The sequence below is a fragment of the Anopheles gambiae genome, chromosome 3, assembly GCF_943734735.2.
Source record: "Anopheles gambiae chromosome 3, idAnoGambNW_F1_1, whole genome shotgun sequence".
In the NCBI taxonomy this organism is placed as follows: domain Eukaryota; kingdom Metazoa; phylum Arthropoda; class Insecta; order Diptera; family Culicidae; genus Anopheles; species Anopheles gambiae.
The window spans coordinates 80269925-80290718 of record NC_064602.1 but is presented as its reverse complement, the minus strand read 5'-3'; the positions used below and the strand labels follow the sequence as shown (position 1 = coordinate 80290718).

The 20794-nt window shown below is 42.6% G+C and overlaps 1 protein-coding gene across 2 annotated transcripts in view; it reads right to left on the bottom strand.

Annotated features, from left to right (window-relative positions):
- LOC1278321 (insulin-like growth factor-binding protein complex acid labile subunit) overlaps positions 1-5755 on the bottom strand; it is a 113874-nt gene extending 108119 nt beyond the window's left edge. For both annotated transcript variants that reach the window (XM_061662151.1, XM_061662149.1), the window contains exons 1-2: positions 4510-5755; positions 3320-3382 (exon numbers count right to left, since the gene is read on the bottom strand). The gene's annotated coding sequence lies outside the window, so the exon portion shown is untranslated. The remainder of the gene's footprint in view (positions 1-3319; positions 3383-4509) is intronic.
- Positions 5756-20794: the final 15039 nt, after the last annotated feature.

Below are 20794 nucleotides of genomic sequence, written 5' to 3'. Positions count from 1 at the left end.
AACCATATTTAATCTAACCGCTGTGGTTTATACAGTGTTTTTTTTAAAGGAAATAAATATGATGATTCCATCATTTATTCAACATCATGTGAAGGGTTTAATTTTATGCAAAATATGTACTTTTTGTTCACAGTTTCCATTTGTTAAAATTAATTCACAGAATTTGTAGTGGATTAAATTCAAACAACACCTATCACTTGTTTTAGATTTGCAGTCAATGGCATTAATGCTGAGGTTAAAATCAATAAAGCAGAATTTCAAAGTTCAATGTAAACAATTCATCAATTCAAAACAATTTGTATCGTCCATTTCACATCGTAATAAGGGAGCATTGGGGCGAAATGATCATATCTTTACGATGATTGCAATATAACTGAGCAATGATAGAAGATCAAGCAGATAAAATCATTTAAATCATTAACCATGGATATTTTTCGGTGCTCATAAGCTAGAAGTGCATTAGTATTGTTTAACATTATATTATTATAAGTTGAAGAGATTAGTTTAAAGTTGTTTCCTAGCTTCAACCCGAAGATCCAAAAATATTAATTGCTCCAAAATTTGATTTTCATATCCCGGAACTGAAACTTTTAAATACAATATTCCAAAAAGTTTTTGTGTATAGAATACCTTTGATATATAAAACCTTTATTTTGTAACATTATATTATTTCTAAGTGCACGGGGTGTTTATAAACAGTTTAAAATGCTTCAATGTGTTGACATCTTGAGAACGCAATTCGTCTCCTCTCTTTCTTCCCTATACCAACTTGCCACCGTCTACCATTTACTCCTCACAGCATGAATGAACGGCATTGGGTCGATCAAACTGATGACAGGACTAAATAATCTACCAAACAAAACAAAAAAACACAATCGAGGCGTCGGGGTATGTTATGTTAGTCCATGATCAAAACATTGCCACACACTTCTTCCCCACCGCACACAGACATCGTTCCGTTCAAATATACATTCGCGTGTACGTTCAAGGGCACCAGTGGGGAAGCTTCTTGCAAGAAACCGAATACACTTTTGCTTTTGCCTCGAACCTCACCGCAGCCCCGAAATCCAGACGATATATCGGCGCTGGAACATGGGTTTGTGTAAACGGTTTCTTCCGTAACTCACGCGGTGGACAACAGACACACACACGTACACATGTATGTGCCCAACCATCCCTTTCCACACGGCGGCGGCAGTTTATTTTCCTTGGTACGTTGTTCTCGAGCGCGTAACGTTTATTTATTTTTATTTCCGATTAACTGTTCCGTCAGTCCGGCGCATCTTCGCGCGGAGCGGGCGCGTTCGACCAGAGAAACCTTCCAATAACAAAATCTACCGCATCGCCCCTCTCTATCCACCTGAAATCCATCTCAAGTGGTTCACACTTGAAGGCAGGCGTTGGACTTTTCGGATCGCCTTCTTTTCGTCTTTGCTGCGGTAGAAAGCGCAAATACACACACGCAAACAACTTCTCGAACGGGCCGAAGAAAGCCAGATAGACATGGCCAGGTGATGGGGAGCACGATCGACAGGCGGGACAGGAGTGTATTGGATATTTTATTGGCGTTCTGGTTACTCTGATCCTTATTTCCCTCTCTCTGTCTATGTCTCTCAGCTTCAAGGGTTTTTTGTGGGCACTGGGAGGTGCACACAGAGCACCACACCGCGAGAGGGTACGAAGAAAACGATGAACTCTCCTACTTGAGGCTTTGAGGTATTGGATGGATTGCGATTCAATCGGATGCTGCTTTACGTTCAGCGGCTGTCATCTTACCGTCTGTCAAGTGGAGACGGTACAATTTATTTTGCTGTGAAGTGTTCGTGAAGGCTCCACCGCGCGCAGAACAATATCGAAATGGGCGGATGGATTGTAGTTGTTTCGTTTTGGCAGCGGTGCATCGTGTCGTGATCTTACGTCGGTATGTCGATTCTTCAAAGTCGCGGATGGTAGTTGCTAGCTTTAGTGGCACAAAATAAAACATGAGACATAACATGGGGAACTTTTGAACATTGAGAAAAGATGAAAAAAAAAACAATGCCGACAAATCAATAATGCATTCCACCAGCTATTCAAAGCGTTAAAAAATACACTCTTCAAAAGCAATTAATGCGACCACAGAGCGCGGCCCGGCCAAACAGTGCGTTTCGTTCAAACAGATAAATATTGTTCCAACAGACGCCAGACAACGGGCGATTAAGTAGAGGCAAAGCAAACACACCATTAACCCTTTAATGTAGCGATGCGTTTCGATAAATAACCGAGTGCAAGTGCTCTGGCCGCTTGTTTATGTTTGTACCGTACCCCGCCGAACGCATTGCACCGCCGTTTCGTGATGCGCGCAACGCTCAGGTGTTAAAGTGGAAAATTGTGTGTACTGTGCACCTCTCTCTCTCTCTCCCTCTGTTTATATCTGTTTGTATATTTATTATACCTCTGGAACGATGAATATGAAAGCCCGAGCAAGGGAGCAATTGTTATGGAGTTGAAGCCGCGTTCTGCTTACACCCTCCGAAGCATCATATTTCTCCCGTGACACGATAATCGCGTCTGTTTGAAGTCCTTCCCGGGTAATTTGATACCCAACTGTCTCTTGGAATTACACAAGAAGTCTGCTGTATTGTTGTTCTTGAGAAATGTTATCGATTTGTTGATTAAAGGTACAAGCGACAGGCGATACGGTATCATATTACCATTTGCAGTTTTGCAATAAAAATTACCCAAACTCCCCATGGAGTTGACTCCCTGTGGAAGCCCCTTTAAGGCGGTTCCACAGTTCCACCGCATGGCAGTAAAACGGGGGTAAAGTGAGAAATTTAACCTTCTTCTCCCTGTTTTTTCAATGTTTTTGCAGAAAAACGTTCCACCGGAAGCCATAGGCAAATGGTGTTTTTAAATTGTAGCTCCAGCTATCCCTTTTCTGCAAGAGAGTACCCGCGTGGAAAAACAACAAAACGACAACATAACACCTCTGCCGACATCTCACCCCTCCCAGGCGAGGCAGACGTGCAGTGTAGTGTCGCTCGGTGTATAATGGTAGGATTTATGAGCGCCGGTAATCGGAGTCGCTTGGGCAGTCATTAATCAGTGTAGTAATTAAGAAAAACGGTTCACACACCAAGGTTCACGGCCGTAGCCGTAGACGGGGTGCGCGTATTTTCCGGTTGTCTGGTTTAAAATGAAATAATTGCTGCTTGCTGCTAACGCATTTTCAAGGCCACCACTAGCCGAAAAGCTAAGGACTAAGGGTTTGATCTCTGCTTTTCAAGGTTATGACATTGAGCACGGTAATTCAGATGGTTTGAAACCATATCCTTACCTTATGCTGAAAGATTGCAGGACGATGGCTCGGTTAAGTATTTAAGTGTCCTTTCGATGACATCTGGAAATGGAAAGCGAAAAAAGATTGGTTATTATTATAACAAAAAGCAATCTTGAATGGAGATTTTAGCGTTCTTTATAGTAGAGACTTGACAAAAAGTATTGTTTACTTAACACTGTGAGTCCAGCAATTCCCCAGAAAACATACCTCCCGATGCCCTCCTTTTCAAAACCAAACAAACGCATTTGCGTCATTGAACATCAAAGGAATGCATTGTGTGAAAGGTAACACACTGTTGACAGTTACTCCACCTTTCGCGACGACCATTTGTCAGAACAAGCAACTCTTTCACCCAAACGAACCCCATATACTTTCAAAAAGCATAGACGGGCGTTTATCCCGAAAGCGCTGGAGATTGCAAACATGACGGCAGGAAGTGGCAATGAGACGACAGAAAGGGGCTTGTATTGGAAATCAATATTTAGATAAGATAGGCACAAAAAGCGGATGGCCTAAATAAGGCTAAATAGATACCATTCCTGAGGGAGAAGAACCTCAGCATACAAACGGCCCCCGTTCTGCAAACCATGTACTTCAGCCAACTGTGGCAGTGTGCGTATTATATCCCCACAACAAACTCCAAGAAAAAAAAGCTACAAAAAGACTGCTAAAGCTACAACGAAAAACGACTCACTGGAAGGTAGTACCACAGCAGGGCGCTAGCGACAAGGGACTTCTTTCGCACCGAGACTAGATTAAATGCGGCAGCTCGTTTTCTCGTCTTATCTCGTCCCTCTATCCTCAAACATTGATTTTTCTTAGTGGCTGAGGCTACACCACACAAAAGGCGAGAGCACCACTGAAGGAGGAGCTTATTATTCATTGAAATTAGATTGGGTGGGTAAGTAAATTTCCTGCCCAAAATTGAATAACTTTCACCGGCTGGGCTGGTTTTAAAGCTTGGAGAACATTAGAGAAAAACTTGAATTTTAGGTCGTTATTTTGAGGTCCAGAGTTTGCCTTTAAATTTAAAGACGTGCATCGGGAAATTGAAAGGATTTAAAAATAAGTTTTAGATAATTGACTCCAATTATCTTACAGCGGCAAACTGCTTCAAGTATAATTGCACAAGCACATTTCCTGCAGCAGGCTTCTATTTCTGAACTACGTACTAGTTGTAACCTCACCTGAACAAACACAGCTCCAACGGGAACAGCACGCGTCATGCAGCGCAACGACAAAATCCCACTGCCAGCGGAATCGCTCGTTGCTGGCTGTAGCACTTTATCAGATACTTCAAGGTGTGCTGGCTCAGTGCAGTCTGTTATCGCGTGTTGGCTCGTTCCGTTCACAACCGGAAGCGGTTCAAGTGTATACCGATTGCCATACTATCATAACGATGGTTTGCAATTATTACTCACATCTTCAGGCATTACGGTGGGCTTGATTCTTGGAATCGCAGAATTACACGATTGAGCTCTTGAAGACAAGAAACTGGCAAAAAAGTGGTACAAAGCGTTTACTAAACTCCCCGCACAAGCTAACTGTGTCTACAGATCGGCACAATTTTACGACCACGATTGCTAACACACGTATCTTCCTGTACTTTTGCCAGCTCTGTAATCCTCACTACGACCTGCTGCTGCCTTCTTGTGTACAATAATAAACCGGCGTGCATTGTAAATTTTGTTCGCATCAAGATAAGATACAAGCTGGCAGCCGCTTTAACCGCCCCAACGTTCGCCTGCTGCTGTTCGCGCAATAAGTCACGCAGTTAGGCAGATAGAGTACGTGCTTTCGCGCTATACCTTCTCATTGCACATTGCCGCTTACAACGATATTGTACTCTCAGGCTCACATCCGCGTGCGTACTACATCAAACTTTGCTACTCGCTCGATGCAGACTATTTAAACGCTACTTAGTATTTCCTTCTTTGTTAGAATTTTCGATCGTCCCTTCCGTCGCGTCCTGCTTTCCAATGAGGATGAAAATATTCCCAACGATCTAACACATCCGGTTTCGGTGAGGGTTTTGTGTTCGGTTATCGTCTGCGTACCACCATCGTTTCACAGTGCCTCGCGGGCTTCTCTGCTAACGGAAGCGTCGTCTGCGAAGCAGAAGCAGTACGGTGACTACGACCGCGACTATGCAGATAATATTGCTTTTATCTCATTTATTATTGTTTGAAGTGAGTGATGAGTAAACAGTGCCTTGCGACCGGAAGTTCGCAGTTTTCCACCGCCATTTGTGGAATCCGTTTGGTGTCGTTCGTTGGCGTGTTTGGAAGAATACAGCTCGCTATGAAAGTAGATTTTTTATATTGAGAGTTTCTTAGCATTATCTCATAATGCAAATGTAATTAGCCTAGAGGAAAATGACGTAAGAGCTGGTAATTGCTTTCCAGGATCGTCATTTATATTCAGAACAATTCCTATTCACAGATTTTTAGTACGACGCTTTGATCCTAGATGGCGCGATTGTTGTTAGTAAAAAATCTGACAATAACATGACCCATACACAAATAGTAAATGCAGACGAGCCTTTCTCGTCCTTGATGCCATTCCAAAGTAGTATGTTTCATCTTCCTTCACGAATGTTTACAATGCATCCAATAACAGCCCCTGTGCCATTATTGCATCATATTTCCCGACTGCAAACTGAGATTCTTTTTGTTTTGTGATTTCATTTTGCATCCCAACATCGACTTCACATCAACAGCATCATATTCTATCGCGCTCCGCCTGCAGGAACATTTCGTGGAAAATTAATATGGAAAATAGTTTACTTTTGCCTTTGTGTGCAAGCTCTGCTTTATAGCTTCCGATAGTCTGGTAGTACAGAGTGTACTTACACGTCTGGTTTTTCACAGAAGTAACAGGAACAGACCGTTCCCGTGGGCAGCAATGTGCGGACTTGCTTTTACAAACTTTGCTTCAAGTTTAATCGTGTTAGCAGTATTATTTTATTATTTCATCCATTTACAACCAACAAACAGTGGAAGTGGATTTTGTTTTGTTCGTTTTACTTTTTCCAAGGATCCCCACAGTAGTAATAAGCTGTTGTGAGCAAGCAAACGATTTTCAATGAATCCTTTTGTTAGGTTGGCATGCGAAAGAAACCTCAACGAAGCATGAAGGACAAAGCATCACAGGACAGGAATAACAAATAGTAGCACTTGCCTGGTTCTCGGAACCCGCTTTTATCAGACACTAAAAGCAGAGCAGAAATGAGACTGATAAGCTTGTCTTATACTACCCAAGTCTGCTACCCCGAAATCACAGATAATCACTTGAGCCGTGGGCAGCAGCACCACTCGGAGCTACACGGGTCGCATTTTTCTTCGTCGCAGCGGCATTGCGTGACATTCGAGAGAAAGATCATGCGTTACCCAAAGGCAGGATGGGTGGTGGGGAAGAGAACACGATAACATGCGTTGAATCCTTACATCTGCTTCATCACCTTCGGTCTCCGTGGGAGGAGTGTTGCCGGTTATCAGTGGAAGGCGATCTTAGGAATTCTTAAACAAAGACATTTATTTCTTACGCCTGGCACGATTTTTCCCGCAGTTCCTTTTTGCCACAAAAACTCTTACGAGACATAGAGACATCCACTGTTTGTATGTGGGTACAGGAGTAGCGCCAATTATTGAAACTTTTTATCGAAGTACTCTTTCCACTTCAAACCAGTAATTGCTTCCTTTTATCCTACTGCTTTTATAGGGGCTGGAACCCAAAATATTCACTTATTAGGAAAACTTTCCAAATTCGTAAATGTTCCCCGGGTTTTGCTGAACTGGCTAGGTTTTGGGTCTTTTCTAGGAACCTTTAGAAACCGAGTTGGCTCTGATTCTGTAGATGTACTTATCCTCTTTTTCTTTTTCATTTATTTTTACTCTTCGCCAATCTAAAGTAGAATTGGTGAAAAGGTGCACGACGCTGTAACCTAGCCACTTAGATATTCGACACACGGTTGAGCAAACCCAGTCGTCTCCCAATTGCTTCCGACCGACCGGGCTAGCAGAGAAAAAGTGAACGAAAATAGCATAAGGGTAATTGGATTTTATGAGTGACACATTTTGCGAGCGGAAATAGTTTCCCTGTGTAATGCGTGTGTGTGTGTGTCTGTGTGTAAGTCTGGTGGCGCATATCCGGGGGCAAAGGCGAAATGCTTCGTCTTCGAGAAGTGTGGCACGTACGGGTCGTTTTATTTAATATAGAAATAATGACATTCACCTTGCGCGCATCGTTGCCCAAACCAGTGAGCCAGTGGTGCGAGATGTCAGCCCAAGCCCATCCAAACCTCCAGACGACCTTGGCACACAAGACGCGGGATGTCAGCTCGAAAGCTTTAATGCTACTTTTGGGGTGCTGGTGCAACAATTTAAGTAGTTTAATGATCTAATAATAATATCGGGAGGAGGAATCAATTAAGGTACGAGCAAGAAATTACATAAACCTTGCTAGGATATTTTGTTGGAAGATCTGAATGACTTCTTGGCACTGAAGAGGTTTTTTCAAAGATTTGGTTTGAAGAAGAATTCTCCAATATTGGTTCTAATATAAGTTTATAGTGATGCCTGACAGTTCGCAATCGTTTGCAAATCAAGACCTAGAACTGATACACTGCATCATCTTAACATATGTATTTCAGAGCATTTCGTCATTCAAGTTTTCAATATCTACAACACTGGTTGCATGGCTCACAAAAGATTCTCCTATGAGGAATATATTCCCCAAGCTAATAATAAAATCCTACAAAACTACCCCAAGTCTCTCCAACAAGATGTCACCATATAGGGATGCATAAAATCATTTAAAAATCACCCATATCTGTCCGTATGCATTTAGCACCACCTGGTACCTAACACCTTTGGCAGTGTCGAATGATGCGAAAACTCCATCCCATCTCCTTGGTTATTGCTTTATCGAGTTGAATTTTCTTTTGAAAATAAAGGAACCTTTTTCTGCCAATTTCTCCAAGCTCTCCACAAAAAAATGGGAATAACAGTCTCTACCTTCCATGTGGACGTTTGGTGGACATTCTTGCAAGCTGCTACTGCCCCCGGTACGGGTGCAAATGGTCAACGTAAAACTTCACGATGAAATATTACGCACTCACAACAAAAGCAAACGTGAGCGTTAGCTTTCGCCCTCGTCCCATTGATTGCCTGCAGATGTGTCCCTATAATACAGCTCCCGGTAGGACTTCCGAGCTGGATCTTTTCCATGATTAAATATTTCATCCAGAATTCGTGGCCTGAGCTTCTTCGTGTCCCGCTTCGTTCACATTTTATTACTTGCTTCCTTCGTCAAACGGGTTCATGTCAAAGTTTTGGAAACAGTTTTTTTTTTGTTATATTGCGTGCCTCCGATCGATCCCTAATCCCAACTGTCAACTGTCAGTTCAGTTCATCACGCAGGCACGCATCTCTTACCATCAGCCCGCCAAATGGACGAACTTTAAGCTGCATAAAGCGAACACATAAACGGAATCATGCACACACACATACACGAAACAGCGCTTCCTCTAGCTCACCCCGTCGCAGTTGGGTCTTGCGTTTTCATTGAATTTTGTTAGATTTTACGGCGATGCGCTCATCACTTCTTTTCTTGTTCGCTTTACAGAAGCGACCACATCGCGGGGACCTCACACGGAGCAGCGCACAAGTGTGTGCGCGTGTGTGTGTCTGTAAAAAAACGAGAAATCATAAACTGTTCCTGCGTTTCGGTGCGCTCTGCTCAGCCAAAACCAGATGATAAAAGAGATCCGCGCGAGTCGTCGTGATACGTGAACGCACCAGCGAAGCATAAAAATAAAACAGAAAATAATCGAAAACATCATGCATCACACACAACAAGGGAAAGCAAACCGATGAGACCCAACGTGAATGATGGAACAGGGACAACACGAAAGAATACAACAACAAAAAAACCGCGACACACGCACATCGAACAAAAGCGGCCAGCATAAATTATTAATTTTTCAACGCCATAAATGCGTCAGTTACAAGCGATTTTACATGACTTTATTATTTTTCGGATCGACACAGCCGACTGTTCCGCATTGTGCTTTTTTTCTCTCACTCTCTCATTCTCGCTCTTTCTTGTTTTATTTTATTTCTGCGGTCATCAGAGGATCAAAACCCGCGAAATGACACGCGAGAAAGACAGCGAGGCTGTCCTTTTGTGAACAGTTTTGTGAACGAGGAAACGTTTGCAAAAAGCAGGGAAGCGTTGCTCACCAAAAGCAGCCTATTTATTGTAGGGATATTTGTGAGTGTGTTATAAATTAATATTCATCCGCACAAAAGGAAAAGGGTTTTGCGAGCTAGAGGGCGAGCTAACCCGTATTGACTGCTTTTCTTGCGCTAGAAGTCATCGTTTTATGTTTCATAAGTGGGGACGATACTCGAAGGACGCAAAGTGAATGGACGCGGCGCAAGAGAGTGCAATAAAACCAGAAACCCCAAAATGGTCGTTACGAATTTTCTGTGGTTCTGTGGAATGCGATGGAGAGGGTGTGTGTGTGTGTTAGTGACTATTTATGACATTCCGCGTCCATCGCTAACCAGTACAAGCAGAAAGTTAAATTCGTCGAATAATTTTAACAGACGTAGAAGAGACTACTGATGCTCCTCGTAAATCATAAAATAAAATTTAAAATGTTACAAAATCCCTTTAACATTTTCAAAGTGGTAAGGGGCCGTCCATTAATTACGTAACGCTGAAATTGGGATTTTTCGACCCCCTCCCCCCCTATCGTAACAAAACGTAACGTTGGAGGAGACCCCCCTTCCAAAATTACGTAACGCATGATCGAACACCCCCCCCCCCCTTAATTTGGTTTTGCATCAACAAATACAAAAAAAAATGGGTTTCTATTTTTTTATTTGATTGCTTTTATAAAGTATGCAGAGTTGTTTTAATTAATGTTTAATTAAAATTAATGTTTAATTAATGAAAGGAAAGTTAGAAAAAAAAAATATAATTAAAGAAACGCATTATATATATGTTGAGCATTTTTAGACATCTTGCCAGATTGGCTTCAATTGTTCAGTAATGTTTATGATGGGAACACTATCTGTTTCGATTACATTGGCATCTTCTTCATTCCATATGGCATCTTCATTATGTATGTGTATTACTTCTTTAAACCTATCATCATTCTTTTGTTCTGAAGTAAGGTTTTTTTCCCTTCTCCTTGGCTAGCATGCATTCTCAAATGCTCGTTTAGCAAAACGTATTCCCTATCAAAAGATATAAAGAAATAAAAGTGCAAAACTTACCCAGGTGGGCGATCATTTGTCAGTGACCAGTGATAGGATTGTATTACGTTACGTAACAGAATGTGAACCCCCTCTCCCCTATGTAACAAACCGTAACGCTACAGGGAACCCCCTCCCCCCCCTTTGAGCGTTACGTAATTTATGGACGCCCCCTTAAGGATATGATATTGTTACTTCTAGACAAAATAAAGCAAAATAATTCTGCTTTTTTGATAAATATTATTGTATATCTTGATAAATAAAGGAATAAAATTGAATTTTATCAATCAACCTTATTTGTAGCCAAGCGATTACAATAAAAAAAACACAATATTTTAATTTAGTATTCTGCAAATTAAATCCGCCACATCACATCAAGCCATAGGGCTGAAAGCACATCGAAGCAACACAAAACAAACGCCACTTCTAAACAAATTGAATACCGGTAAACGCATCCAATTTATTAGGAAATCTTTCATCCATCACACGGCTCAGTACACAAGCGGTGTGCTTCATAAATTGCGTATGCATGTTTGCTTTCCGAGCGTTCTGGAAAAGTGTAAATAAACTCACAAAAACATACACACACACACACATACACACGTCATTGAAATTTTTCATTCGCAACATTGTGCACAGTGCGCGGTCCACCGTGCGATTTGCATCTATTTTTTGTCCTTGTTTAATATTTAAAACAACGGCAGCGGTAGAAGCTGCATAAGTGTTTGGTAACGCTACGAGATTGCCAAACAAAAGTAAAACAAAAAAGTCAATATCTGTCGGATCACTTTAATGGTAACACGTTACGGTGCATAGCTATGCAGCGTGTCCTCATGGCTCCTCTAAATAAAACCCTACCATACCACCACCACCAGAAACCGTTCAGGGAACCGTACTTGTTCGCGTGCCATATTTCTCTTTTATCGCATATCAATCAACTTTAGCTGGATTGCGTTATTCAGCTTTTTTTTTCTTCTTCCGGTGCGGGTTCGTTGCTTGCGGTGCATGGCCTTCCATTGACGAGAACGAGGTTCACATCCTCCCTTTTCGTTACAGTGCCAAAAAGGGGTGCAATTTTTTGTTGTTACAGCGATCGGCCCACCAACTCCGCCTCACACATGCGCCCGTTTTTTGGATAATCCAATTTGAAAGCTAATTTATTGGCTCGGATCCGGATCGACCGTTAATGCGATCCGAAATGCGTAAAAGGAGAGGAAAGGGAAGCGGGCTCGATATTGGAGGCCTTCCTCCCGTTCAGCCCGTTGTGCGGATGCGTTTTGTGCCGGTTGGTGGGGACATCCCGGCCGCTTCTGCCTTCGCCCCGCTTCGGGCATTAGCGTGTGGTGGAAGATTATGGGGAATCGGGAGGGTTTTTTCTTCCTTCTATCCTTTCCTAGGCTCGATAAGCCCTCGGGCGAAGCCAAAATTGGAGCACGTAGTAAAAAGCCCGTGGCAACCGCAAGCTTAAACCAAGCTGCCTAATTGGTTAACAGGGTTATCGGCCCCGTACGGTGGTGCTGGGTATTGGTTTAGATTTGTGAAATGAGATTTAGGAGCTTAACGGGCGGTTAGGATTGAATTATCTGATTTCATGTTTGTGTAAAGTGTTTATAAAGGATATTTTCAACAAATTGTGAGAAATTGTTAAGGAAAACACCATAATTCCTATTTGAAAATAACATCTAACTTATTTTCTTTTTGTATTTTCAACATTTTTTATCAGACTGGAGAAGAAACCCTCATACAAAATCGTCTGTACTTGAAGCTTAAAAATCTTCTTCTTCTTCTTTGGATCAACAACCGATGTCGGTCAAGGCCTGCCTGTACCACTTGTTGGCTTGGCTTTCAGTGACTAATTGATTTCCCCCCATAGCAGGATAGTCAGTCCTACGTATGGCGGCACGGTCTATTTGGGGATGGAACCCATGACGGGCATGTTGTTAAGTCGTACGAGTTGACGACTGTACTACGAGACCGGCTTAAAAAGCTTAAAAATAATGCTTAGTTAATGCCTTCTTTAGTATTTAAGTTGCAATTTTTATTTCTCTTTTAAATCCTCAATTGGCATTTAGAAGCGTAGAATTAAATTTAAATACAAATTGCTCCAAACATTTTCCACTTACGACCACATTGCGCATCAAACGATGAAACCCATGTCGGGCAGGTACATTTGCAATACGGAAAAGTACCCCACCGCAACTGGATGACACACGCCGCCGCTGCCGTCTCAATCAGTCACGTAACCGCACTGAAAAACACTTCAATATTCAGCGTTAGCAGACAAAGCGTTACTTGCTTGCGTTTTTCCATTTAAATTCCACTTCATGGAGCCATTGGAGGTTATTAGCAACGCCACCGCGACCCGGGGCTAACTTACGCGCAGCGCACTTATTTATGCTACCTTCTTGAAAGACAAAAACGAAAAAGCGAGCGCAGCGAAGGAAACGGGCTCTCGAGAGTGCCAAAAAAAAGCAAGCCCTGCGACTACTCCACTAAATCAACGACCTGCGGGGTATATCTCTGAATAGCCTATCGGTGTCTGTTTTGCACCGTGCCTATTATTACGCCTTATGGCTGCGTTCTTCGCTTTTGAACTGTGGCTTTTTTGTTGTTGTTAGCCTCTCCATCCCGAAAACCATCCGAAGAAACATTCTATTCTCGTTTCGGAAGGTGATTGATGCATCGTTAGCAGACCGAAGAATGACCGGTAATTATATAAAGAAACGTTCGCGGTGCTCTCCCCCCCCCCCCCTCCACACGATTTGACATGATCGTTTTTTGGTGGACTGGCAGTCAGTTGTTTCGTTGTTGCTGGCCGCACAATTTTAACGCTTACACACCCGGGGGCCAGTAGGCAACAGGAAAGCGCAAAAAAGACGAAAACCACCGCCACTGCCAACAATTCATCAACCGCCACCGTGTGTGTGCCACCGTGGCCGTGGATCCATTCTGATCGTCCCGGCGCGCGTTCCGGGGTTCTCCCCCCGTCCCCCAGTTTGTTTCGTCCTAATTTTCCCTGAGTGCTCCCGCAGGGCTGGCAGGTGATATGTTTTGCTCTTTTGAACACCGCACACGCATAAACTTTTTGTTGCTTGTTTCTCGCTCTCCTGATTGTGGCAAAGGCGGCGTGAAATGAGGAACGGGATCCGCACCAACAGCATCTTTGGAATTGCCGTTCTACGAGGCGCAGACACAGTTGCTCTAGATCCATTATGTTTGTGGTGAGTTTTTCTCGCTTCAGGTCCCTCTTGCTGCGCTACAAAATTGTTCGTAACGATGGGACGACGATGTATCACATTTGAAAGTGGGAGCTTTCGTTGGGATTCAAAGCCGAGCGCTTGATGAAGATCGAAGCCGTAAAGGCCAATTAACAGTTGGCGTTTTTGTTTGCACTCCCTGGACCGATATTGATTTGCGATGGGAGAGAAATTTTGAAGCATTGATATCTAAATTTGAGTTATTTTTGAATTTTAGTACAAAGGTGTATTCAGAATTTAATGACGCTCTGTGATTCTTCCAAAACGAGTCCAATGTGATTTGATTTTTTGTTTGATTTCAAACATTTTTGAGGTTTGCAGTATATTAGGTATTCTATGATTTTGGGATTCTATCTAAATCTTTATAAAGCCAACTATTTGATCCAACACATACAACACTAAGAGATCATCAGCTAAAGAAATATGCATTGACATGATATTTAACCTATATTTAGATCACCATAGTTGTTAGAATAGAATATTATAGTTTAAGTATACACTTTTGACTGTTTCAATAGTAAAGATTTATAGAGAATTGAAAATCTATTTAAAATTGTAAGGTAAATATTAATGTCAATTCATTACTTAAAAGAAGATCTCATGGGTAGTACATCTTGGTATTCTTGCAACTTCAAATTGCAAACCATTGTTATGCAAAACGATGATGATGAAGACACTGTTCAAAGTTCGTACGATTTTTAGCAACAATACAAATCAATTCTATAAGTGAATTTCATGTCGTAACGCGTCACTAACAATAGCAAATTATATAAAAAACCAAAGCTTTTATGGTAAAAAATACAAACAATCGCTTCAAACGATACAAGAAACATCTATCTACAATAGATGAGCTTGCTAACTGAAGAACAAAAACGAAATCTTGCTTTCGACGCACCAAAGAACCAAAGAAAACGCTTCACGAACCTACGCAAAGCCTGTCTATCCCTTTGCTGTCATTTGCTGTCTGTGCGTCACTGCAATGATCCTGTCATCAAATCATTAGACAGCTGACTGTGTTAGAAACGCAACAAAAAAGACGTGAGAACCTGCAGTAACTATTTACCCACAGGTTGGAATATTAAAAAAAAAAAACACTCCTCACATCAACACATTGAACAACACAACCAAAAAAAGTAACCTTGTGAGCCTACCCTTATGCAGCCGGATGTCACGTCACGTGTGTCAGTGGTTGTTCCATCCTGAACTTCACAAAAACAGCGCCCGCGCTCGTGGTATCTTCGTGGTGGTCGTCTAATTTCTTCTACCTTCTAGCAGCTGACCGACGAAAGCAATTAGGCGCACTCACTCGCGCGCTTTAACTAATTTCCGATACGTTATAAATTGCGCTTTGTCCTGGGAAGGAAGACACAGCCGCACCTTTCCCTGAATGCCGCGATCTGTTTTTTTAGTGAATGGAACAGAATAGAAAAAAGTGCATTCTTCGTGCGATGCTTTCCATTTCTCCTACGAAATCAAATTAGATTCGCATCGGAAACTCAAAAGAGTGGAATGGTAGTTAGAATACTTCTTAGCCGATAGCCATTAGGAAGGGGCACCTAAGGGCACATAATACGAAGTTCGTGGTGACTGCCACCTTTTGCTTTCGGCAGCCAGGTCGTTGAGTGGTGCCTGTCAGGGCCAGTACAAACGCGTCACACGTCAAGCGGATATACCGGGGAGAGAGTAGCCCACACAGACACACACACATACTGAGTAGGATGTAGGACAGCTGGGATAATTAATGATCCCTCGATATCGATGGGAAGAAGAGGGTGCGTTAGAACAGGAACTAGGTGCAACGTCACAACCACCAGCCGTAGCTTCATTAAACTTTGCAACTCTCGCTGCTGCTGGTGGTGGTGGTGGTCGTGGTGATGATGGGTCCTTTCCAGCTTCGTTGCGGATCGGTGCACAGTGTTTTTGAGCGGTAATGACAGAATCATGGCCCGCCTTCCATCCGCCTGCGTGGTTGGCTATGCCCTCCGCCCGTCAGCGAGAAGCGTGGAGTAGAGGAGCTTCAGGATCTAAGGGTATGGCTCTAGAGTTTTACCGTATTTCAGGATCAAAGCGTTATCCATCACTTCCGAAGCTGAATAGCTCCCTCGTAGGGGAGTAGTGGAGCATTACCATGTGGAGCATGGCTAGTGGAACTACACACACACACACTCGCATACACACAGATACATACAAGCCACAAACTTAGCCAACTCCATCAACGCGTCTATTAATGAACTCATAATTAAATCTCCATCAGCGAGATGAGTTGATGATGGCAAAGAAAAGGGAGTGCCGGGCTGGGGGAAAAAAATACCGAACCAAACCATACCGACAAGTTCAAACAGAGTTCCGAGTTGGTGATAGTGAAAAGAGAGCGAAAGAGCGAGCGAGAGAATGACATGCAGGCAGGATCGACACATTGGCATGCTTTTCACGCTTGCTCGCCCCTTCACGGCCACTGGAAGGCGCTTAAAGGGAAAAGTGTACCAAGCCGCAGCTAAAGTGGACCACCACCACCACCACCGTACTACCAAAACACCTAGGACTCGTATGCGCTCTTCCTGTATTACCAGCTGCTGCAGGACCCACCCTGTGTCGATGATAAAATCATCGCCCCTTCCCCAAACATGAATGTCATAATGTCGGAAAAGCTGCACCACCGTACATGTACCCTAGTGATTGGCGCAATGGGATCATTATATTGCAACACAGTTGCAAACGCGCGGTTGTGTTGTTTCTTTTTCTCCTTCCCGGCCAGAAGTTACTGCTGCAGTGCATACTACGGCGGCACTACAGAATCTGTGTTAAAAAGTGGAGTCTTTTTTTGTAATGTTGCTGCATTTTAAACGTGGGAAAAATAAGTAACGAAACCGGGTGGCATTTTTTTCTTCTTATGGTCTCTTTTTTTGCCTCCCCGGTGTCCAATGTTTTGCTGCGCGCGTTTCCACGATTCATGCAATTTAATAAAACTGCCACAGCATGTACTAACGGCACCAAACGGCAGGGAGTGATGCGCACTTTCCTACATCACTATGTTGTAAAATTTTACCTTCTTTTTTCCCCACAGCCACACACACACGGAGTTAGTTTTGAACCGTCTCTATACTCACCCTGTGCTCTCTCTGGGAGATTGCTGAACGCTACACCACACTACCGAAGGAACAACTTTTAGTCCTCACAATCCCTTGTCCATCCCCCTGTCCACGGCATGCGGCCAGCGAGGAAAAATTTAATTTCCCAAATTCTTCATCCCCAATATTGGGAAGGTTTGACGCCCACGTCGCGAGCAGCCCACGGTGGGCAGTAGCAGTGTAGCAGGTGGGAAAAATGTCCAATAATTTTAGTTCCCGTACCCCTGCCAGCTGTCTGTCAACGGTGGTGTTGTACGCACATGTGTGTGTTTGTGTGTGTGTGCACTTGGGTATTTGATCGACAGCATTCCTGCGTCTTGTTGGAGCAGCAGGATGCTTCATACAATTTAGCGCTACCTGTGGTTTTTGTAACACATATTACTGTAAGCCGGTGTGTATCTGGAACATATATGCTGCGCTATTACGATATGAGGTTGAAGATGATATTCGGGAATGCTTATGAAAGGTATTTGTAGTATTTTTGGCAAGATAGCACTGATGACCTCATGTACTACAGACATCCTGCCAGAACGGATACTTATAGATTTAGAATAATTCGCTGTAATATTCTATTCCAAAGGAGAACAAATCAAACCCATTTCCAAGAAACTTAATTGCCATCAATTGGAAAATAAACAGGTATGGACTTCATTGTAACATGTCATTTTGAGATATAATATACAATAATACATCACCACTATATGAAGTGTCTTTGAGAATTAATGATAGAAAATCACATGCCACGACCAACGTTTGGAGACATCAAGATTTGAAATTATGTCAAAAGGGCTTAAAAGAGTTTCAATGTTTTGCGAAAAAGTTGGCTCAACCTCAAAACCTCAACTGGATGAATACAAGAACTTACTTCAAGATCAAGATCATTTTAATCATTGAATGAGACAAGCTTTTACGAGTTAAACATTTACATGAAATAAGTATCAACATTTAAGGATGATACGTTTCGTACTTAAACTGTCGCATACAAAGAACTGTCATTTGAACAATAGCAATAACTGCTATACTGATTTAACTATCGTTTTTATAGAGAACCTTCACATTATTTTCAATTTTCCTTCTACAAAATTAATACAGAACCTTCAATTCAATCGAGGAACTCATCTTAAAGCACGTTAACGTGTTATTTAATCATTATAAATTTTCTCTGGGAATTAGGAAGCTTTGAAAATACCTAATCTCCTAAATGACCCGTTGATTCCTACCAGCGATTCATGCAACGATTCTTAAAGCAATTCTCTCAATATTTTGGAAGTTTTGATAGGTTTGAGCTTAGCTGGCAGGAAAAGAAAACATAAATGTCTTGACCATCTCTTCATGTGCTTTCTTCCTGTAAAAACCAATACAAAACGAGTTGCTATTAGGTCAGCGTGTTTCATCCGGATTAAAAAGCTTTGCAGAAATATTCCGCACGGTATAACGGTGACTTTCTGCTCCAGATACAGCAGGGTGCACACAAAGTAATTCCTTTTTTTGTAGAAAAAAACCCTCCCAGAACGTGCAACTCGAAATCGGGTCGGTATGTTGAAATGGTCAATCAAGCACGATTTTAAGTACCTACCCAGATTTTTTCTCGGAATGGACTTGTTGTTTTTTTTTTTTTCAACAAGATTTTTGACCGGTAATCACTGCCATCATTGTGCTCGTACAGTACCGGGGCAGTACCGGCCAGTCGTGTTATCCGTATGCTTTCAAATGCCTCGGCCAAGGGGATGCGAAAAGGGCGGCAGAGATCGAGCGTAACGCCCTCTGGGACGCTCCCGAATCGTGATTTTCAGTTCACAAGCCCCAAACGCAAGGGGTCGTGTTCGAATGGTTTTGTGGGTGTGTGTATGTGTGTGTGTGTGTTGCGTTTGTTTGAATTCTGAACCCAATCGAATCGTGCCCATCTTGCAGAGGTTATGGTTTATGATGGTGCCACAGCTCGCTGGAAATGGCCGTGCTAAATGGCCATTTGTACCTTTCGGAGTTCGTGCCCGTGGTATGCCACGCTTTTGCGCTTTGCTTACGTGTGGCGGTATAATGATCTTAAAACGCCTGAAGCCTCGAACAGCGGTACCGGCTGCGGTCACAACAAGAGGATGCCGCCAACTCGTGATCGCATCATTGCTGGCACTGGAGGCGCCCTTGTGAGAGCCTCGAACAACCCCCCCGAAGCGTCCAAAACGCAATCAGATGTTTCTGAGGGAGAATTAATCAGAAAATGCAATTTGCAGTGCATTGCCACATTGGTAGGAGAGGTAGAATGGTAACCATGAGATATAACAAACGCTTCAATTTCGAGATTTCAGAGCACTGTTTTGAGCGAATAGCAACAACAAAAAAAAAACAGTATAATATAGCGGCTCTTGCATATTCATTTATCTTCCCTAATGTCAGCTGGTGCACAGTTTTACGTCACGGAACCAACTAACCGTAAATCCATCGCAAGCAATCGGGACTGATGCTGCCACGCCAAACGCACATAGAGTGGCGATGCGTTCAAGCATTAAATGCTTCTCGACACGTGCTCCCCTTAGTACCGCGAAGTGCAACAACATTTGGGTTACATTGGGCGAAAAATGGTGCCAAAACAAAAACCGAGAAAAACAGTTTCATTTTTCATTAAATATTATTTCTCTGCATCCTTTTATGGGGGTATGATGAGCGTGTTTGTTTGTTTTTTTCCTCTTCCGAACCCAAAAACTCACTAAATTAATGTCAGCTCAATTATGCAATTTTCGTAGCGAAAAGCCACCCGATCTGTCAAAACAATTAGTGTTACGGCAGAACCTTGCAGTTCAATGTTACAAGAAGCAGTTTTTTATGTAATTTAATATACTTTTTCCACGTTGAAATGCTTCACTAAAATCGTATTATACTGTTAAAAATAATCTGCATTTCAACAGAAACCAGAAAACATTGGAGCAAGCGAACGTCCTCGACAGTCTTCTGCCATTGTCCAGCACGCGCTAGTCTTATGGAAAAAGCACACAAATCTTTAACGAGCAAAGGGACAAAAGGTACACGAGTGAAAAAGTGTAATCCAAACGAAAGCTAAGCCGTGCTTTCAGCAAAAGCTAACCAATCTTCATCTGGTGCTCTTGGATTCGGGGCTGGCGTGCGACGAAAAAAAGCAATGCTGCAACGGTAACAAAACGTACCAAATGGTAATTCTATGGTACAACCGTGAGTGTTGAAAAACAGATCCCGGCCAGTGAAAGCTAGCGACTAAAGCACAAGAAGGAGCACACACAAAACCATGCAAAAGGACCCAGACAGGAAACGATGGTCAGTTGGTTTTATGCGATTACGAACCGGAGATAGTGGCCAATCGGTTCCGTTGTCGGGGTTTGTTCCTCTTTTCTTTTCCCTCCATCTCATGCCGTATGATGCAGTTTTTTTGATTTGTAGACACACGGCAGCATCGGTCTAGTGTGAGGATGTTACAGAAACGAGAGATAAAACCAAACCCAACCGAACACTAGCCACCTAGTACGCTGGGCGCAAATTTGATGCTGTCAGAAGACACGTACGCCATTGAAAGCGAAAGAGAAAGCGAAAAAAAAAACAACAACGAGCTAGGTGATGTAGATGTAGCAAATCGACAAATGGTTTGAAAAAAAAATGCTCACACAAAAAAGAGAGTGTAAAATAAAATTACTTTTCATCCTGCAGGCAGCAAAACCACACCATGCACACGCTTACAACTCCATCCGGAAATGGGCTAGAGCCAGCATTTCAAAGACCACACATTCCGTACTACAGAACGAAGAAATAACACAACACCCAAGCATCCTTTGAGTGAAAAATAAAATCATTATACGG